Source organism: Nicotiana attenuata, chromosome 3, assembly GCF_001879085.1.
Source record: "Nicotiana attenuata strain UT chromosome 3, NIATTr2, whole genome shotgun sequence".
NCBI lineage: Eukaryota > Viridiplantae > Streptophyta > Magnoliopsida > Solanales > Solanaceae > Nicotiana > Nicotiana attenuata.
The window spans coordinates 71,042,398-71,065,992 of NC_031991.1; the positions used below are offsets into that span (position 1 = coordinate 71,042,398).

Genomic DNA, 23,595 nt, shown 5'->3' on the forward strand with positions numbered 1-23,595 from the left:
ACTGCCTGCGTAGCTCCTCTCTCTGAGACTGTGGTACCCACTTCTCCAAAAAGATAGTGGAGAACTCCTGCCATGACAAAGGCGCTGCACCTGCCGGCCTACGCCGCTTATACGACTCCCACCATATGAAGGCAGCCCCAGTGAACTGAAATGCGGTGAATGCTACCCCGCTGGTCTCCAAAATCCCTACTGTCCGAAGCATACGCTGACACTTGTCCAGAAATCCCTGGGCATCCTCGCCCTGAACACCACTGAAAAATGGAGGCTGGAGCCTACTGAACCTCTCAAGACGACGCTGATTATCGTCTGGCATAACTGGGACTACAAATCCTGAACTGGTGCGACTGGTGCAACTGGTGCTGCTGGTGCAACCGGCTGAGCTGGAGCTGCTCCCGGTGTCTGTAAACCCTGCATAACCTGCTCCAGTGTGTGAGCGGCGGGGGTCTGACTGCCTCCCCCGGCCTGAGAGGTAGCCGCTGTAGCAATGGCTGAAACTACCTGGGCTAGGCCAGTGCAAACTGATAGTATCTGAGCCAAGGTCTCCTAGAGACCCGGAATCACAATGGGCACTACCGGTGCCTGTACAGGTGCTGCTGGAATGTCTGCAGCCGGGGCCTGATCCTGAGCTGGGGCAACTGGTGGGGCAATGGGTGCTGTCCTCGTGGCTCTGCCCCTACCGCGACCACGACCGCGCCCGCGGCCTCTAGTACCCTCGTAGGTGGTACCGGTGGGCGTCCGTCTCGTCCTGTAGCGCGGGTCCTCGCCATCTGCAAGAGGATAGAACACAGAAGTTTAGTTCCCGGATCAACAAAATGGCACGACAAGAATTTCAAGAATGTGAAGTTTTCCTAAGGGTTCTGCAGCCTCTCGAGGATAAGTATGGACGTCGCCGTACTGATCCGCGGGACTCTACTAAACCTGCTCATGACTCGTGAGACCTTGTAACCTAGGCTCCGATACCAACTTGTCACGACCCAATTCCCACCCGGTCGTGATGGCGCCTCTCGTGAAGACAAGGCCAGCCAACAGAACAATCAACACTACTCTTGACAATTTCTTAGCATAAACAGGTTTAAACCATAGATACTGATTAATCGTAAGTGCGGAAATAAACGTAACATAACGGGGAAAAACCATCCTAACCTCAGCCCGATGATCGGGGTGTCACAAGTCACGAGCTACTATAGAGTTGGTGAAAATACTACAAGTCTGGAAATATAGTCTGAAGATGAATAAAATATGCAGAAGATAAGGAAGAAAACGGGGCTGTGGACGTCGACAGCTACCTCGTCTCTCCTAGTCCGCCTGGTCTAGAAGGAAATCAGAGCTCAGGTACGAACTCAGCTGTGCCTGTCTCTGCACACATGGTGCAGGAAGTAATGTGAGTACTCCGACCCAGTGAGTAATAAAATTAAATAACGACTAAGAACATAAAATCCCACAAGGGCACAAATAATGCTATCTCAAGCAGCAACATCAGATAAACAGTAGAAACCAGTGAAATATAGGAAGAAAATCTCTTTGAAAACAATTAATAAAACAAGTATGCTCAAGTATGGTCAGCCATTGTTACCTGACCAAACGCGTATTACAGTGCCATTGTTACCACTGGTCAGTCATTGTTACCTGACTGGTCAGTCATCGTTACCTGACCAAACGCGTATAACAGTGTCATTGTTACCACTGTTCAATATTTAATCACTCTAGATGGGTACCCGCGCTCACTGTGGGTGTGCAGACTCCGGAGGGGCTCCTACAGCCCAAGCGCTATCAACAAGGCCTGAAAGCCTGAACAGTATCAATACGAGGCCTGAAAGCCTCCTCACCTCACTCATCATGCCCTCACATAAGGCCCTCGGCCTCAATCAGTCCAGAAATAGTCAACAACCCCTCGGGAAACAGTAAAGCAATGATACTCAGCTCAAACAATAGTTCAAATATCAGTTTAAAACTCCAAGTTTGAGTAAATATGGCTGAGTTCAAGAAAACAGTGTAAATCACATGGACTGAGTTCAAATAATATTTCAAACAGTGAGGAAAACAGTGATGATAGTTCATAAAGAGTTCAAACAGTCGGCACTGAGCCCCAAATATGGCAATAAGCCCAAATCATAGTGAAAACAACAAGATTGCTAATACGCGGTAAAATATCATTCGGACTGGACCAAGTCACAGTCCCCAATAGTAAATGACCCCGCGCTCGTCATGGAACGCGTGTCTCATTTCAACATAGCACCAAGTTGTAAAAGTCCGGGGTTTTCAAACCCTCAGAACATCATTTAAAATCATTACTCACCTCTAGCCGGTCAAAGTCTAGCTCGCTATGCCTTTTCCCCTCGAATCGACCTCCTCGCGCGTCGAATCTGATCAAGACCACAAGAAATACATCACAATAGGCTAATGGGTTACCCAATCGAAAAGACTCGAAAAATATCAAAAATCATGATGTTGGCAAAACCCGAGCACCGGGCCCACTTCTCGAAAAATTACGAAATTCACATCTCCGGATTCCTCGTCTCGCCACGAATCTATACATATCAAAATCATCAAAATCGGGGTCCATTTGACCCCTCAAATCCCTATTTTAAACTCTCTTAAATTCAAGCCCTAAACCACCATTTTTGACCTTTGATTCCTTGATTATTCAGTCCAAATTTATGTTTATACACCATAAAATCAAGCTCTAAGTCCAAGAGTTCATACCTGATAATAGCCCTCGAATCCCTCTTCAAAATCGCCTCAAAGCTCTCAAGGTTCGGAGTCCAAAATGCTACTCTTTCAAAAATTCGCGAGGAAGATGTTTTCACTTAACCTGCCAGTTATCTCCGCTTCTGCGGATTAATTCCCGCTTTTGCGCCTTCTGCTTATGCGGTCAACGTCCGCTCCAGCGGACCTTTCACTTAAGGCGACTTTTCGCTTCTGCGGTCCAACTTCGCATCTGCGGGACCGCTTAAGCGACCTAATGTCCCGCTTCCGCGGAACCTGACCTGGGCTCCTATTTCCGCTCCTGCGAGGCCTAGCTCGCTTCTGCGAGACCGCATATGCGATCTCCTTTCCGCAGATGCAGAAACACCTGCTGCAACCAAAAACCTGCAATTTTCCAACTTCAAATTCCTTCCGTTAGCCACCTGAAATCACCCCCGAGGCTCCCGGGACCTCAACCAAAGTTACCAACACATCTTAAAACGTTATTCAAACTTGTTCCAATCCTCAAAACACGTCTAACAACGCTAAAACCATTAAATCACATCGAATTCAAGCCTAAGTTTCTTCAAAACTTCCGCAATACGCATTCGATCAAAACTCGAACCAAAACATCTCCGAACTATCTAAAATTTTGCACACACATCCAAAATCACCTAACGGAGCTACTGAAACTCTCGGAATTCCATTCCGACCTTCGGATCAAAATCTCACCTACCAACCGGAATTTGCCAAAATACTAACTTCGCCAATTCAAGCCTAATTCTACACTGGACCTCCAAAACCAATTCCGATCACGCTCCTAAGTCACAAATCATCCCCCGAAGCTAACCGAATCTCCGGAAATCACATCCGAGCCCTCTAACCAACTAGTCAACTTCCGGTTGACTTTTCCAAAACAAGCTTTCCTTAGAGAGACTAAATGTCTCATCTCCTACCAAGGCCAAACCAATCCAAATCGATTACCTCAAATACCAATAATGAAGCATAGGGAAACATAATATGGGAAAAACGGGGCGGTAACTCACGTGACGACGGGCCGGGTCGTCACAGAAAGCGAATCAGTAAAACAGCCAGTAAAAGAACCAAGTTGAAAGCCTTATTCGATTGAACTGAGTCAGAAAAGTGGTAAAGGAAAGTTTAATTTAGGGGAAAATCAGTAACAATCAAGTAAGCAACATTAAAGGGATTCAGAATCAATTAACAGTTAGCAAAACCTTTGAAAGAGAAGCTCTCATATATAAAACACATAGGCATGCCAAGCAAGAAGGATGTCATGCTAATTACGAAAGACTAGCAAGAAAGTTTCAAAATCACAAATGCAGAAAAGGATCAAATTCAGTTCATAAACTCGGAGTGAGTCTGAGAGTTCAAGGTTTCAAAGTAGAACCCATGTCCAAACACAAAATCAAAATTGCCAAAGAAACCCCCAAATCTTAGGGTTTTAAACTCGAATTCGACACAGAGATGAGAAGGCAAGCTATTGAAATAGACTCAGAGACCTCTTTCAGAGTCCCATGAGAAAACATACAAGCACAATAGCAGGTTCAAGGCAAATAGAACATAGAAAACAATGTCTGGTACATGCAAACAAAGCACTAAAACTCAGTAGGAAAACATAATAAAGGAGCACATAAGATAGGTATATGAGAGCATGATATTGAAACCAGTAGGAGACAGAACGGAGCACAACAGAAAACTTCATAATACAGCAAATATAGGAATACACGAAAAAGCATGCGAGTCAGAAAAGAGCAAATAAGAACATAGCATGGATCGATTCACACCAAGAAAAGAAGGAGAAGAAGAGTCAGAAACATTTTAAAGACCTTTTCCAGAAACCCTAATCGAAAAGAAGTAACTTTTTGAAAGAAAATCGGAGAAAACATTTAAAAAACTTAAGCAATATTGCAAACATATAACAGATCTAAAAAAAATAATCGGAGAGAACCTCGATAGTTAGGGTTTCAGATGAACCCTAGAATGAGAAAGGCTTCGAAAATGTCTAATCTAAGTCGGATGAGGTCAGAATCAGGCTCAGAAGACCAAGAGCCACCGGAGCAAGGCCGGAGATGGCCGGAATCCTCGAATCGATGAAGGTCTGAGTGGAGACCTTTGAGGTCTAGCCTCAAACCTTCGAATACCAAGCACACAGGAGCAATAGGAGGTGAGTGTGAGGGTTTCATGGCCTAAGAAGCCATGGAAACCGGCGAGAATTGCAGGAATTAGGGTTATCTTGGATGGCGGCGACTAGGGTTTGCAGAGAGAATGGGAGAGGAAGGGGATTCAAGGGCGGCGAGTTAGGAGAAATGAATTAGGGTTGGGGGGGTTTGGTAAATTAAAAAGGAAAGGGTGTGTTTGGGCCGTTGATCTTTTAGATCAACGGCTGTGATTTAAAAGGGGGGTCCGGTCGGGTAATTTAATTGTGTCAGGGGTTGGGTTTATATTAGGAATTGGGCCGGTTGAAATTGGGTTTAAATTGGGGCTGTAATGTGGCTATAATTGAAATGCAGATTGGCTATATATTAAATATCCAATTTTCTCTTTTTAATTTAATTAAAATAGTTGAAATAATTTTAAAAACAAATTAAAAGCACTGAATTAATTATTAATATATAAATGTTAATCTAAAAATACTGGGAGCAATTTTATAATTGTAAAATGCTATTAATCGCAATATAGGCTATAATTGCAATTTTATGCAATTTTAGCTTAGAAATATGAAATGAATTTATAAAAAATATGCAAAAATCACCTTAATTATATCTTAGTGTAAATATGAAAATGAAATAAATTATTCACCAAAAATGATAGTTTGGAAATAATTATTGAATTTTGTAGTGTAAAAATAGACAATAAATTGATCTAAAATCTTTTAAAATTAAAGGAAAAATACCAAACTTTTGGGCAAACATATACATGCTATTTTGAGAATATTTTGAGTATAAAAAATAGGCAGGTAAAAATTGGGTATCAACAGATTGTTGATATAAATTATGCTAATTAAGAAAATTTGAAACCATAACAATACATTGCATTGTCCCCAAACTGTAAATGTTAAAGACAAAGTGTCATGTATGGCCAATTGATTAATAAGTAACGAACCTAAACTTTCAAATAAGAATTATTTTTGTTTTATAAAAATTGAAAAGGATTAAAAAGAAATAACAACTTTTTATTTTTAAATAACTAAAATTATTTATTAGTGCAAACATAATTATAAGAGTGAAATATAAAAACACTGACAGAAAGAGATGTATGCATATATTCATTTAGCTTTTAAAATCGGAGTCAAATTACTTTATGCTTATTCACCTCTTTAATTTTGTCCCAAAAAAAAAATGATTATCTGCCATGTAAATATATGTTTGCTGCAAGCTTGCTTGATTAGGAATTCGCTAACAGATGAGACAAATATTTTATGGTTGAGTTAGTATTTAGTAGTGTCTAATAAAGTGAGGTCCAAAATAAAAAAACTAAGTTGTCACATAAAGAAAGACTATATGAGCTCAAAATTGCAATTTGCATGGAGCTGAATAAGAAAGACATGATTAAAAAGGGAAGCACAACTTCACACCAACTAAATTGTAAGAAATCATACATAACATCACACAAATAAGCAGACGACATTTTACAAAAGCAAACTAGGCGATGGGAAAGTGGAAGTGTGGCACAATAAACACTACTAGAATTCCGGAAAAAAGCGACCAAACTTTAGCGACCAAAGTTGGTCTATCAAGAAAAGAGACCAAAGTTGGTCGCTAAATTGGTGAAAATAATAAAATAATTATTTTAAATACATTAGCGACCAAGGTTGGTCGCTATTTGGTCGATAATTTCGTCAAAATATTGACCGGATTGGTCAGACCTGCTTGGTCAAAGAAATACTGAGATTAGCGACCAGCGTTAGTCGCTAAAGGGGGACCCACTTATAAAATTTTAATAATTATAATATTATTTAAAAAAATTATAAAATATAAATAAATATAATTTAAAATTAGTGACCAAAGTTGGTCACTAATTAAAGGGTAAGCAGATAGAGACCAACTGTGACGACCCAAAGGATCATCACTTATTTTCTTACCCATTATGTACTTCCGAGGCCTTGAAAACCTCATTCAGGGTTGCCTCGATTTGCATCCGCAGTCCGAGCGCATAGCCGGAAAGCTTAAATATGAATTTTGTGTGAAAAATGCTAAATTTTGATATTAATATGAATATATTTGACTTCGGTCAACATTTTGGGTAAACGTACCCGGACCCGTGATTTGACGGTCCTGGAGGGTCCGAAGAAAAATATGGGACTTGGGCGTTTGCCCGGAATTGAATTCCGAGGTCCCAAGCCCGAGAAATGAATTTTTTTGTGAAATTGTTTTCTGGAAATGATTAAGGAAAATGAAAATGAAATTTGATTAAAAGACTGTGGTATCGGGCCCGTATTTTAGTTCCGGCACCCGGTACAAGTCTTATATATGGTTTAAGCGCTTTCTGTAATGTTTGGTAGAAATCGGACGTCGTATGACGTGTTTCGGACTTAAAATGGAAATTTGATGTTTTAAGAAAACTTGGAGGAAATTATGTATTTTGAGGTTTAATTCGATGTATACGATGTTATTTTGGCGATTTCATCGCGCGGATAAGTCCGTAGAATGTTTTTGAGGTTGTGTGAATATTTGGTTTGGAGCCCCGAGGGCTCGGGTGAGTTTTGGATAGGCGTTGGAGTGCATTTTTAACTAAGGAAAAATCTGGTATGAACAGGCCTGCAGGCTTCGCAAGCCTGGTTCGCAAATTCGAATTCGCAAATGCGAAGGCTGGTTCGCAAATGCAAAACCAGCCCAGGCCTGACTATGATCGCAAATGCGAGTGTATTCTTCACAAATGCGAAGTTCCAAGTTTCGCAAATGCGAGACCAAGTTCGCAAATGCGAAGGTCTCCTGTAAGGCCTGGCTTCGGAAATGCGAAGCAAAGGTCGCAATTCACATAATTTGGTCGGGGTTCTCAATTGCGAACCCCAGTTCGCAAATGCGACATCAAAGACCCAGCAATTTCATACTTAGTCGAATTTTAAGTCATTTTTCACCCCACTTTCAAAATACAACTCCTTAGCCGATTTTTCAAGAACAAGTTTCATCCCAAATCATTTGTAAGTCGATTTTTACTTAACTCTTTCAATCATTAACATCATTTAACATGTTTTCAACTTAAAATCAATGATTTTCATGGGAGAAATTGGGGGTTTTGGGTAGAACCTAGATTTTCTATAAATTGGGGATTTGGACCTCAATTTGAGGTCCGATTTTAAAACAAATTGCATATTTGAGTTCGTGGGGGAATGGGTAACCGGGTTTTGGTTTGAACATCGGGTTTTGACCACGTGGGACCGGGAGCAATTTTGGAATTTTTGGGAAAAACTTTGGAAAATTCATTTTTATGCATTCAAATTGATTCATTTAATGTTTATTAATGTAATTAAGTAATTTGTGGCTAGATTCGAGCGGATTGGAGGTGGAATTAAGGGTTAAAGCCATAGTTGAGGCTTGAGTTGAGTTCAAGGCAGTGAGGCAAGTGTTTGGTTTAACCCTAGCTTGAGGGAATATGAGTTGAGTCTTGTTTGCTACTTGCTAATTGATCGAGTACGATGTATAGGCATGGTGACGAGTTTCTAGACATTGGTGTCTAGCATGACCGTGAGTCTTTATAATGCGATTATCATGACTTGGTTGTAATTTTCGTGCTTATTTGAGGATTTCTATATGTTGTAAAGGACATGTGAAAGACAATATGATCATTTGATTTCGAGGAGCATTGGCTCGAACGATAAAGTGAATTATAAAGTAAGAAATGAAAGAAAGAGGAAGAGTTATTGGTTATTCCCTTGCCGGGGCGTTTTGTTGATTTTGTTGGTTTTTCTCCCTTGCTGGGGTATTGAGGTTATTGATATTGTTCCCTTGCCGGGATTTAATTGTTTAACTGTATTCCCTTGCCGGGATTTCCTTCAATACTTGTTTAATTCCTTGCCCCTTAATTGTGACTGTTGTTTGGGTGAGGTAGAGTGATAGATATGATAAATGATATGGATCGGGTTGCACGCCGCAACAATGATAAGTGATATGGATCGGGTTGCACGCCGCAACAATGATAAGTGATATCGATCGGGTTGCACGCCGCAACAATGATAAATGATATGGATCGGGTTGCACGCCGCAATAATGATATTTATGGATCGGGTTGCACGCCGCATCAGTGATAGAATATATTTGGGATCGGGTTGCGCGCCGCAACGATAATTGATATGAAGTATTTATTTTGGGTAATTGTTTCTTGTCCGCTGTACAATCTGAGCTGCCCTTAGATTGTTATTTTGGATTTACTGGTAATATTGTTATCTCCCCGCAGCATGCTTCCCCCCTCCCATATTGCTTACTTGTCTTGTATTTTCGAATCCGTTGTATATATATATATATATATATATATATATATATATATATATATATAATTGAACAGGTTTATATGGTAGTCCAGTCTAGCCTCGTCACTACTTCGCCGGGGTTAGGCTAGACACTTACCAGCACATGGGGTCGGTTGTGCTGATGCTACACTCTGTGCTATTTGCACAGGTCCAGGTTTCGAGCAGCAGCATTAGCACGGGAGCAGGCCTTCAGTCCATCGAGACACCGAGGTAGCCTTGCAGGCGTCCGCAGGCCCGGCGTCTCCTCTATCCTTACATTAGACTGTCATCTCATTGTGTTCGAGATAAACAAATTTATGTTTCTTTCAGACTTTGTATTTAGTACTCCTTAGATGTTCGTGAGTATGTGACTCCAGTTCTTGGGTAGAGATACATGTTGGGACTCCGTGTTCTATTCAGTTTTCTATAATTAAGACTTCCGTTTTTATTTAATTTCGTTGCTTTATATTGTTGTCATAAATTGTTAAAAAGATTTGTTCATTAATGGAAAAGTAATTAAAATGGCTTGCCTAGCTACTACGAGTAGGCGCCATCACGACTCTCGAGGGTGGGAAGTCGGGTCGTGACAAGTTGGTATCAGAGCACTAGGTTACATAGGTCTCACAACTCACGGACAAACATGGTAGAGTTTGAGGGATCGGTACGGAGACGTCTGTATTTATCCCCCAGAGGCTACAGAGTTAGGAAAAGTTTCACATTTGTTCTTTCTAGTAGTGCGGTTCTGTTTCTCAATGCTAATTGGATTTCTACTCTGTTCTTTTGCAGATGGCGAGAACACGCGCTTCTTCATCTACCGATCAGCAGTCCGAGCCCCAGGCAGCTCCCGCTAGGGGCAGAGGGCGAGGACGAGGCCGTGCTAGAGGCCGAGGTAGGGGCAGAGCTCAGCCCCAAGCAGCAGCACCGGCGGCGGAGCCTCAGGTTGACTTTGAGAAGGAGGTTCCGGCACCAGCCGCAGCAGTTCCGGTGGGCCCAGCTCAGGTCCTAGAGGGGTTTATTGCTACCCCAGTTCTTCAAGACGCTTTGGTCCGGTTGGTGGGCCTCATGGAGAGTGTCACCCGAGCAGGATTGCTTCCGATAGCACCAGCCACTTCAGGCTGGAGGAGGAGCCCAGACTCCTGCTACCCGTACTCCAGAGCAGGTAGCTCCCCAGGGTCAGATTCCAGTGGTTCAGCCAGCTATGGCAGTTCAGCCGAGAGTAGTTGCTCGAACCGGCGATGGAGCGGTTATGTCCACAGATGCTTTGTGGAGGCTGGATAGGTTCACCAAGCTCTTCACTACTACATTCAGCGGTGCTTCTTCTGAGGACCCCCAGGATTTCTTATACAGCTGCCACGAGGTTCTTCGGAACATCGGCATTGTTGAGTCCAATGGAGTTGATTTTGCTGCATTTCGCCTATCTGGATCCGCAAAGACTTGGTGGAGGGATTTCTGTTTAGCCAGACCAGCCAGGTCGCCGTCTTTGACTTGGGATCAGTTTTCAGAGTTGTTCCTGGAGAAGTTTCTCCCCGTTACTCAGAGGGATGCTTATCGGAGGCAGTTTGAGCGCCTCCAGCAGGGTTCTATGACGGTCACTTAGTACGAGATCAGGTTCATTGATCTAGCTCGCCATCCTCTTGTCATACTTCCCACTGAGAGAGAGAGGGTGAGGAGATTTATTGGTGGTTTGATTCAGCTGATCCGTCTCCAGATGGCTAGGGAGACTGGTAGTGAGATCAGCTTTCAGGAGGCGGCCAATGTGGCCCGCAGAGTTGAGATGGTTCTGTCACAGGGAGGTGGTCACGGGGGAGACAAGAGAGCCCGTCATTTCGGCAGATTTAGTGGTACCTCGTCTTGAGGTAGAGATTCATATGGTAGAGGCCATCCTCCTAGGCCCTTTATGTCAGCTCTCCAGGTTTCTCACGGTACATCAGGTGGCCGTGGTTCTCAGGCACACTATTCTGACCAGCAGTCATTCAGTGCACCGCCAGCTCCTATCAGCGCACCGCCACTTTAGAGTTTCCGTGGAGGTCATTCAGGTCGCCAGGGCCAGCCACAGTTTCCTCAGCCATAGCGTTCGGAGGGATGTTATGAGTGTGGTGAGTATGGTCATCAAGAGGGCTTGCCTGAGATTGTGGGGTACTTAGTCGCAGCAGCAGGGTCCCCATCCTATGATTCAGGCACCAGATGCTCCGCAGCCAGCTAGAGGTGGAGGTAGAGGTGCCAGAGGTGGAGGTAGAGGTCATAGAGGTGGAGCTCAGACCGCCAGAGGTGGAAGCCAGCCAGCAGCAGGCCGTCCCAGGGAGGTAGATCAGAGTGGTGGGGCTCAGCCCCGCCCGAGGCAGAGGCTTCAGATGTAGTCATTACAGGTACGGTTCTGGTTTGTGATAGAGATGCTTCAGTGTTGTTTGATCCGGGGTCTACGTATTCGTATATGTCATCCTATTTTGCCCCGTATTTGATCATGCCTAGTGATGCATTGGGTATTCCTGTTTATGTGTCTACACCGGTGGGTGATTCCATTGTGGTCGATCGAGTCCATCGCTCCTGTGTTGTGGTGATTAGGGGTCTGGAGACTCGCATAGATCTCTTCCTTTTAGATATGGTCGACTTTGATATCATATTGGGGATGGACTGGTTATCACCCTATCACGCTATCTTGGACTGCCATGCCAAGACTGTGACCTTAGCTTTACCAGGTATACCTTGCTTAGAGTGGAGAGGCTCGGCGTATGGTCGAGAAGGGGTGTTTGGCTTATTTAGCTTATGTTCGGGACTCCAGTGCTGAGGTTCCCTCTATTTTGTGATATATGAGAGGCCGAGGGCCTGATTTATTATGCCACGAGATGGCTTGGGCTGTAGGAACCCCTCCGGAGTCTGTACACCCCCAGTGAGCGCGGGTACCTAGTGTGAGTGATGTGATGTTGCCTGAGGGGCTGATCTTGATATATGTTGTTGCCCGAGGGGCCGATTATGAGTGATTGTGAGGTAGCCCGAGGGGATGGTTCTGATGATATTTTGCCCGAAGGGCGGTTTATGATACATGTCTTGCCCGAGGGGCTGTTTACGTTTTCATCATTTTTACTCACTGTTTCATCACTTGTTTGAAACTATTGAAAGATGTTTTAAAAAGGTTTTACAGAAACTGAGTTTTTATGAGATAATCGATTTCTGTACTGTTTTGGAAATATACTATTTTGTTGTAGTGCTATGACGTGGGATTATCTGATTTCTTACTGCTCAGCTTGCATTTACTTTTATTACTTACTGAGTTGGCGTACTCACATTACTCCCTGCACCTTGTGTGCAGATCCAGGAGTTACGGGTCGCGATAGCAAGCGCTGATCATTCTTCCAGCAGGTCTTCGGAGTTGGCAAGGTAGCTGCTTGGCGTTCGCATCCCTGCACTTCTCCTTCTTACCTTACTCAGACTGTCCTAGTATTTTTATTTTCGGACTACGATAGCCTTTCTTCTACTTGTCGCGCCCTCTTTTTATCGCGAAATTGGGTTTATGACATTTTAGGGCAACTCATTCCTTTTGGGAACTGGGTTTAGCATTTGAAGAGTCGCCACCTAATGAGTTAAGGTGCATTAGGACACCAATAGAGATTCCATTCTAAGTTTGATTAACCAGAGATTGGGTAAGGGCTTGAAATTATCCCAAGGGGAAGGTGTTAGGCACCCCTCAGGATCCACTAGTGTGGTTCCCGGCCAGACAGTCATTGTGAATTTGGGTGCAATTAACATATAAACAAATAAGGATCAAACAAGAGGGGATTTCAAATAACAAATGTTTGAAAGGGAACAAAGTATGAGAGAGCAATTAAAGCTGATTTTAAACAAGGAGTTGCAATGCTTTTAAAAGAAAATGGAAATAAGGGAAAGGGGGTCCTAGGTTTATTTAAAATATGGATCACATCAATGCAATACCCGGTAATCACTCCTCAAAAAGAGGGGCTACACGTGGTATTAGCGCACCGGTGATCATATTCATATCTACCCTTTCCCACCCCGTTTAAGGTTCTAAAGCACGGATTGGTCTCGATTACTATTGCATGCTTTTACCCGTCCCATTCCTATCAGTCCCTGAGGCACTTAGGACTACTATTCCTAAAGGGAAGGGATATTAGGCTGATTTGTTTCAAAGGATAAAATCTAAGGCGACTTACAAAAACACGTACTGCATGTCGGGGAGAACACATAAACAGATAAAGGCTCATATACACCTCCTTGAACAAAAAAACACATAGCTAGCATGACTTGCACATACTTTTTTAGGTCTGATTAAAAATACTAAAGACGAGGGGAATTTGATTCAGAGCCAGATTCATCAGATACCTCAGATAAGAAGCCCAAATCAGGCCTGCCTGCTGGTTGGAGCAGTTACTAATTAACAAAGGCGAATTTAGTTTTATTGATGTTATTACCTAAGACTTGCCTAAGTGTTTAAACGGAGTCCTATAGGCATGATACCTACTTTAATTCAGAAAGCGGCAAAACAGTAAAAAAAATGAATTGTTTGAGATCCTATAGGCATGCTTGCTAAATCTCGTTAAGTAATGGAATTAGATTGTTTAAAACTGATTCAGAATAGACTGATTTTAAAATGGACCAGTTTCAGGTTCTGCAGGTAATGGTATCTATTATTGCTGATTTAAACTCTATGAACATGATATCTAACATTGAGTGTGAATGAAGCGAATCAAATTTATTTAAGAACCCCCTATAGGCATGATTTCTATATGTTACTGATTTTAGCATTACGAACATGACACTTATTTTCAGCTGTTTAGAACCTAAAACATGATATCTAAGTGGCATGCAGAATTTAAATACATCTTATAGGCAGGTTATCTAGGTGTGACATTGATCATGGAGAAAATGAGATAAACCCTATAGACATGGTGTCTAAAAATGCAGAATTGAACACAATGAATTTAAATGGTCCTATAGGCAGGTCTTCTACCCTTGAGCATACATGATCATCCCACCCTTTTCACTAGCCATCCCCAAATTTTTATTACAACTTATTACAAACCAGAAATACTGAATTACAAAAGAAAGAATGAAAGAAAAAGCTACAACCATAGGACAGCCTGATTTGACTTCCTATCTGAGATATGCAAGGAACCGTATCTTTTGCCAATGCCATGATTTCAAAGCCTTTCTCAGACCTGGGTGTGTCAGAGTTCCCTAAGGGCCTCAATAGGACCCCAGGCAGTGCTCACACCCAAGTTACACAACCAAAATAGAGATGAGTGCAGTGTGGAAATGCCAGCCCTCACATGTCCAATTCCAGAGGGAGCTCATGGGGCCCCAAGGCAAGACTCACATGAGGGGGGCAGAACTTAAGTTCTAAGAAGATAGTGAGAGTGCAGGAATAGAATTTTAAGGGCTAAGGGAATAAAGGAGAGGGAAGGGTGATGGGGGATAGCCATTAACATTTCAGGGAATCAATAACTTCACAAAAGGGGGCAGGGGATTGGGAATCCATTGCAAATGAGCCTATACACTTAGGCAAGGGTTAACTTTGGCATGGACAGCAATAGGAAGTGCTGACATACCTGTAAATCAACCAGAACACACAACAGATAGGGGAACATGGAGGTTGTGATCCCAAAGGGATCAAGTTTGGGTCATGAACAGCAATGTTCAATGATGTCATGCCCCAAACCAACCACAGATACTAACTACATTAGGGATAGGGATTCAAAGTCCACAAGCTATGATAAATAACAAAAGCATTTATTCAGACAGAAGGGCAGAACATAGCATGCATTAATAATGAAACTTATCTAAATACAAACATGAGGCAGACTGGAAGGAAAGAAACAGTAAGGAAACATGTTATTGTTGATGCTAAAAAATTAATCAGAACATACCAGTTAAAGAAGCAAAGTGCAGTAAAGAAAGTAAGCAGGACTTCAAAGTATAGCCTTGGCTTTCAGCCGGCTAAGCAAACAGTAGCACAAGTAGTAATAAGCAAGAGAGAGAATTTTTTGTCACGACCCAAACTGGAGGGCCATGACTAGCACCCGGCCATACTTGCCGAGCACCAACATACATTTTATCTAACCTTCTTTATTATCTTTTAGGGACGACAAGATCAATATAAATGGTAGACATAGATCATGGACAACCAACAATAAAAGATGATGGCATGAACATACATAACATGAGATGACCAGACAATCAAGAAACTATATATAAGGTATGAGCTACCACGCTACCATGAAAGACTATACAACAAAAACCATCCGACAAGGCATACCAAACTATACATGAGTCGACACCTGTCTATGAGCCTCTAAAGGAACATAAGTGCTGCAACATTGCCGGAACAGGGCCCCGACATACCCATAATGTCTATAACAAAAATGCAGAAGCTCCCTCCCTTTTAGGATTAGTAGTCCTAAACGCCTCCGGGACTGATAGGTGCGACGGGTAATAGCATGCAGTAGGTAACGATACCATTCCGCGCTTAAATACCTTAACGGGGTGGAAAGAGTAGACATGGAGATGATGATCACATGATAACACTATGCATACGATTGATTACCGGTGTTGTGTGCATGATCCATGTGTTTTACAAACCTAGGACCCTCTTTCCTTTATGTGACTTTGTTTAATATCAATAAAATTCTGTCTTTTCAACTATCCAAAACCCCTCTTTTATTTTATTGCATTATTCCTTTTTTCCCCTAAATATTTCTTCTTTGTCTTGATTAATTTTCTGCATTTAGACCCTCCCTTAAACAAATTGTAGATCATCTAGACCTTGATTCCAACATGCTTGTTACGTACCTATTTGTAACCCTTAAGTGTGAAGTTATTTGTATACTTATTTGCATTAAAGTCACAACATAGCATGGCCGGGAACCACACTAGTGGATCTTAAGGGGTGCCTAACACCTTCCCCTCGAGATAATTTCTAGCCCTTACCCGAACTCTGGTTTTCAAACTCAAAACTCTCAGTTTCCTAATGCACTTAATCATTAGGTGGCGACTCTTCAATTCCAAAAACCCAATTCCCACACGGGAATAGTGTTGTCTTCTCAAATGTCGTAAACCTTATTTCCGAGAAAAAGGGGGCGTCGACAGCATGGCGACTCTGCTGGGGAAGTTCTATGGCTTTTACCATTACATGTTATTCGTGACTTTATTGTTTCTTTATTGCTTTTATTTAATGTCTTTATCTCTCTTCTACTTCGAAACTAGCTTGGTTTTTTTGTTTCTTTTTCTTTCTTTAACGCTTTCATTTACTGTTTTCCTCCAATACCGTTGTAATTTTCGAGCAATTATTGTAATCATTATGAACGTGAAAATACGTGACAATTTGTTTCATTTTTGTAATTGCATCTTCAACATCATATTCCACTAGTGCCAAACAAATACCATAGCAACGCTTGATGAGTTGTTGCGCTCTTCCGATATTATTACCCCCTAAATTTGGCAAAGGCATATTTGCGGTAAAACTAGTCGATCAGCGGTGCAGTCGACGGTTTCGTGCCTTTCCCTCTTGAGTTGTCCGCTCAAGGGTACCGGTCTAGCACCTCATAGAAACCTTATTCTATTTAATTGTTCATGCATCACTGTCAAACCTAGTCGAGTCAGTTATGTTGTCCACAAAATGACTCCTTAAGATAGCCTTGTCCAAAGTCCACTGGGTTTCCTTGGAACCCAAACGGACAACACCATATTCTGTGCATTTATTTGGAGAACTAAATGCCATTATGCTAATTATTGGTTTAAATAGTCGAGTCCGCTGGGGTAAGGGTCTAACACATTGTTTTGCAGAAAATGAGGCACGAAATCCCCAGATTTGGCATGGTAACCCACATTCACCCAAGGTTGCGAAGCTGGTGGGAAGACCTTCACTCCAGTGACCAGACTCTCGTCCGCAAATATTTGGGGAACTTACCTTCTCTTTTGGAAATCCAGCCTAACAACAAAATCATAGAGGCTGCGACCTTATTCTGGGACAGTGATAGATCAGTGTTTCGATTTGGGGACCTTGAAATGACCCCATTGCTCGAAGAAATAGGTGGGTTAGCCGTTATTCCTTGGGAGACTCCGAGTTTGCTCATGCCAGAAAACTGCAAGGGTAGGGGTTTCTTCAAAATGATGGGGTTGAAGAGAAACTCAGATTTGACTTGTTTGAAGGACTCCTATATTCCTTTCGACTATCTGTACGAGAGGTACGGTCATAGCAAGTCCTACCGCACCTATTCAGATGAATTTGCCCTCACATCACTAGGGCATATCCACATGAGGGTTTTCGTCTTTATGTTCTGCTTTTTGGGAATGATAGTGTTTCCTATGAAGAAGGCTAGGATCCATACCATACTAGTCACCAAGACACTAATGGAAGGGATTGGAGGGCAGCCTTTCAGCATAGTGCCCATGATTGTTGCTGAAATCTACCGAGCTTTGGAGAACTGTCAACGAGGGGCCAGTCACTTTGAGGGTTGCAACCTACTACTCCAACTATGGCTTATAGAACATCTCCAAAGGGGTCAATACCGTCAAGAGCTTCCACGAAGGCCGTGGAATGATCATATAGCCTTTCACCATCCTAAGAGAATGAACTATATGCCTGACATGTTTGCTCAGCCGGGGGATGCTCGAAGATGGGTAGAGTTGTTTGAAAACTTGAAAGAAGACAAGGTGCAGTGGATGTTCGAATGGTTCCCCACTAGAGAGTTCCTCATCCACTCTCGGGACGCTCCATTTCTTATACTCATTGGTCTGAGGGGAACTTATCCCTATGTCCCTCTCCGAGTCATGAGGCAGGCGGGGAGAAAGCAAGTCGTACCAAAGGTCGAAAAGATGAGTCATTTGCTGATTTCCAAGACGACGATAGTCCATACAAATGTCAAGCTCAACACATGTGGAACAGCAAGATCATCCTGGAAAAGGATTCCATAGAGCCTGACAGATATCATGCTGGTTAAACCCCATACTATCCAGGTTGGCTAGAAGAGGATCATGCTGGGTTAGGACAGCCCGGGTCTGTTTGAGGTCACAGGGTCATCGACGAGAGGACTCAAATACATGTTAAATACAACCAGTTGCGCAAGAGGATCAGGGAGTGCAAGAGTGAACATCAGGAAATTCAAGAACCAAATCAAAAGTTGATTGAGGAATGGAAGGATATGGCTGTCAGCGTCAACAAGCGTCTAGGGCATTTGGAGCGAGGGTCGGTAGAGCTGGAAGGGAAATTCATCCAGAGGATCGAGAATTTCCAAAACCCTGAGGGAAATGAAGGAGGACATTTGGCTAGGGCTTATCTGCTGCTGGGGCTGCGTGAGCTGGTGAAGCTGTTCGATGGAGCTAAAGATGCCGAATCTGGGGAAGTTCCTTTTGAGACCATATAGTTAGGAGTCTCTTTTCCTTTTTTGCTTTAAAATGTAATAAGGCTTATGGCCATTAGCGACATTTTTATTTTATGCAATCTTAGTGTCGTTTTGGGATTCGTCTTATTTTTATCAATAAAATGAGGCATTTAGCATTATAAGTTCTCCAAATTAACTTGTCGCTAGGCCAACCTCGGGCACAACGAGGCACCCAATTTAGGGCATGATTTATATTCTTATACTACGTGTTTAAATATTGCAATATTTTTCTCAAAATCCACACTAACTTGTTACCTTTTTGTTTTTTCTATTATTTTTATTCCCCTCCTCAAAAGGTTAGTTCATGCACTCTGGCATCATCATCCTACTCCACAAGATCTAAGGGCCCTCCACCTCCTCCTCCTCCAAGTCCTATCAAAAGCAAGAACAAAGCAAAAATGGAGGACGTAAACAACATCAGTAAGGAGAACTCAGCTGAAAGGGTAGAGGTTCCTCAGGGTATTCAGGTGTCCAAAGAAAGTGCCGCCCAGCTCGAACAGAAGCTACTGAAATTTCAAGAAGAACTAGACCAAGTCCGGAACTTGGCGAGCTTATCATTCTCCCTCACTACTCCAGACGTCAACTTTCCCAATGCTCAACACCCCATACCTCCACAAAACATCCCGACGCCGCAGAAACAACCCGTTACTCATCAAAATTGCAACACATGTCACAACAACACCCTACTCCTCCTCCCCGAACCACCAAATGATTATCCCCACCACACTCCCATCTATGTGGAAACCCTACCACAATACACTCAGCCCATTATAAACACATCGGAGTCTGATGACAAAGACTCTCTCATCAAGAACCTAGGCGCCGAGCTCAAGAAGCTGACTAGCCGAGTCCAGGGTGTTGAAGGAAACAAAGGTATTGAAGGGCTGAATTATGAGGATCTTTGCATTCAGCCAGACGTCGAACTTCCCGAGGGGTACAAACCTCCCAAGTTCGAAATGTTTGATGGCACAGGAGATCCCAGGATCCATTTGAGGACATACTATGATAAGTTGGTCGGTGTTGGAAAAGATGAAAAGATTCGCATGAAACTCTTCATGAGAAGTTTGAAAGGCGATGCGCTATCTTGGTACATCAGCCAAGATCCCAAGAAGTGGACAAGCTGGGTGGGAATGGCGTCCGATTTCATGGATAGGTTCAGATTCAATACAGAAAATGCACCAGATGTCTTCTACATCCAGAATCTGAAAATAAAACTACTGAGACATTCCGTGAGTATGCTACTCGATGGAGATCCGAGGCTGCTAAGGTCAGGCCGGCCTTAGAAGAAGAACAGATGATCAGATTTTTCGTCCGAGCTCAGGATCCACAGTATTATGAGAGGCTAATGCTGATAGAGGGCCAGAAATTCTCCGACATCATCAAGCTAGGAGAAAGGATTGAGGGAGGTATTAAAAGTGGTATGGTCACTAATTTGGAGGCATTGCAGGCTACCAACAAGGCTCTGCAATCTGGTGGCACGTCCAAGAAAAATGACGTGAGTGTCGTGATGGTTGCACAGAGAACCAAGTCCCCGGTAAAATACCAAGCCTACCCGGTACCCCCTCTTGCATACCAACCTATCCCCAATTACCAAGCACCTCCACCCTCTTACCAAATTCCATCACCTGCTTACCAATCATCTCCCTCCCCCACATACCAACCTACCTCACCAAGATATTCCCAACCCGCACCCGTCTACCAAGCCTATAATGCTCAGCCTTCTCACTACCAATCACCTCCCGCCCGCCAAAACTTCCCCAGGCCACGCCCTAATTTCGACTGTAGACCTCCCAAGCAATACACCACCATCGCCGAACCAATCGACCAGCTATATGAAAGACTCAAAACAGCCGGTTACGTCACCCCTATCCCCGCCATAACTCCAGAAAATCCCTCCCAATGGGTCAATCCAAACAAAACATGTGCATACCATTCCGGCATGAAAGGGCATACCATTGATGAGTTCCGATCTTTGAAAGACAATCCAAGCTCTAATTGACAACAGAATCATCGTGGCGAAGGAGTATGCTCCTAATGTTCGCAACAATCCCTTGCCTGATCATAAGGGTGGAGGCGTGCATATGATCGAGGTAGAAGATGATTGGGACCCCAAAGGGTCAATTGGATTGATTGCCGAAGGTGACGAGCCCAAGAAACCAACAGTCACACTGAATCCAATCGTAGTCCGGAGTCCACGCCTCGTGGGGATGCTGAAGTAACATGTCCGTGCCTCTCGACGTTGTAACACGTCATCCACAAGACCGCACGAGCCAATTGAGGTGGTAGTTTCGGGGTCTCCGAAACNGATTGATTGCCGAAGGTGACGAGCCCAAGAAACCAACAGTCACACTGAATCCAATCGTAGTCCGGATCCAGCCCTCTGGGGATGCTGAAGTAAACATGTCCGTGCCTCTCGAGTTTGTAACACCGTCATCCACAAAGACCGCAGAGCCAATTGAGGTGGAGTTTGGGTCTCCAAAGGCACCTGCACCATTTGAAGTTGCTGTATTACCTCCCAAAACAAGGGTGCCCATTCCTGTAGCAATGTCAGCCATAACGCCATTCCATACACAGGCCATTCCTTGGGATTACACCGCCGAGGCAAGAAGGAAGGGGAAAACTAGGTCTGGAGAAGCAATTGCAGCACAGGGTATGACCAGAACCGGCAGAATTTATACTCCGGAGCACTTAGTTGAATCAAATAAGCAGGCCTCTGGACGGCCTATTGAAACTGGGCCCGATGATCTCTGGCGGAAGATACAGGCGAAAGAATACTCAGTTGTTGATCAATTAAATAAAACACCAGCGCAGATCTCCATTCTAGCTCTACTGCAGAGCTCCGAGACACATAAGAATGCCCTGATGAAGATACTGAGCGAGGCGTATGTACCCAGTAACATAACTGGAGGAGAGATGGCAAACATGGTCGGGCAGATATTGGAGAGTCATAAGATCACTTTCCACGAGGATGAGTTGCCCCCTGAAGGTTTAGGCCACAACAAAGCGTTGCACATCACTGTGCAATGCGAAGACTATTTCATCACCAGGACTTTGATTGATGGAGGGTCCAGCCTCAACATTTGTCCATTGGTGACCCTCAGAACATTGGGGAAGAGTCTACATGAAATCAAGGATGGGGCTATCAACGTCAAAGCTTTTGATGGTTCCCAAAGGTCCACTATTGGGGAGATCAGTTTATGTCTGCAAATGGGACCAACTTGGTTCGATGTTGATTTTCAAGTAATAGACATCCCAGCATCATACAACTTATTACTGGGACGACCTTGGATCCACGCCGCTGGAGCTGTAGCATCAACCCTGCACCAGGCAGTGAAATTCGAGTGGAATCACCAAGAGGTGATTATTCATGGTGACGGGAGTAACCCCATATACAGTCGCCAAACCATCCCAGCGATTGAAGGAAGAAGGAAGCTAGGAGGAGAAACCTACCACCAGATTGAGCGAGTCAACGCCGTGGACAAAGATAAGTGGTGGGATAACAAGATAGAAAGTATACTGAATTGGAGCGGGTATGAACCTGGCAAAGGGCTCGGCAAGAACCTCCAAGGAATCACCAAGCCTATCAAACTGAAGAAACATGGCACCACTTTCGGGTTAGGGTATGGATATACTTGGCAAGAATTCAGGAACTGGTCGCCACCATGGCGCGGCCCTTACTACCCGCTGGAGCACCCAATACCCCGCCTGGAGCAAACTTTCCAGCCAGCAGACATCATATATGGGTCAGAGGAAGATGAAACATTGGCAGCAATGAAGAACCTGTTCTTGGAAGATGACAATATGGACTGTCATGTCATTCTCGAGGAGGAAGGGGAGGAAGGCCCTTCCATACAAGCTGTGAGCCGAGGAGCGCGCCTCAACAATTGGTCCATCAGAACCACCAAGGCCCGGAAAGCTTCGGGGTAGCAAGGCTGAACAAAGCACTATGCATTATCTTTTACTTTTTTGCTAGTTGATTTCCCTTCAGTATTATCTTTAAAATTTTGAAAAGAGCTCCGATGTTCAAAACGATTTTGGAATTTATCAAAGTATTTCAGTTTCTTATAAGTCTCGCTCTTATTATTTTTCTCTATCATTTATTTTATTTTACACAGCATTACTATTACTTATCTTGATGAACCGACGAGTGTGACATGCGACGAGGTAACGCAACAAACGGATATAGACTCAGAAGAGGATGAGATACCAGAAGAGATCGTTAAAGAGGTCGAGGACTTTGAGAATAGACCTAAGTCTAACCTGGACGAAACTGAGGTTGTCAACCTGGGGGATACAGAGAATGTCAAGGAAACGCGCATCAGTGTTCACCTGTCACCGTCAGAAAAGGAAGAGTACACGGAGTTCTTAAAAGAATATGAGGACATATTTGCCTGGTCGTATGATGATATGACCGGTCTCAGTACATCTATTGTAGCTCACAAACTGCCAACAGATCCAACATGTCCGCCGGTAAAGCAGAAACTCAGAAAGTTCAAGCCAGATATGAGTTTGAAAATCAAGGAAGAAGTTACCAAACAAGTCAAAGCCAAGGTCCTCAGGGTAGTGGAGTACCCAACATGGTTAGCCAACATTGTGCCAGTGCCAAAGAAGGACGGGAAGGTCAGAGTCTGTGTCGACTACCGGGACCTCAACCGGGCCAGTCCGAAAGACGACTTCCCCTTACCGAACATACACATCCTGATCGACAACTGCGCCAAGCACGAGCTGCAGTCATTCGTCGATTGTTTTGCCGGATATCATCAGATATGGATGGACGAAGAAGACGCGGAGAAAACGGCTTTCATCACGCCGTGGGGAATGTATTGTTACAAGATGATGCCGTTTGGATTGAAGAATGTTGGGGCCACCTACATGGGGGCCATGACTACTATTTTCCATGACATGATACACAAAGAGATCGAGGTGTATGTAGACGACGTCATCATCAAATCCAAGAGAGCCACTAATCACATGGAAGATCTAAGGAAGTTCTTCAACAGACTGAGAAGGTACAACTTGAAACTGAATCCCGCCAAATGTGCATTCGGGGTT

The 23,595-nt window shown here is 43.6% G+C and overlaps 1 pseudogene; it reads right to left on the bottom strand.

The window, feature by feature from the left end:
• The window catches only part of LOC109224491, a 170,512-nt pseudogene that overhangs the window by 111,789 nt on the left and 35,128 nt on the right, over positions 1-23,595 (bottom strand).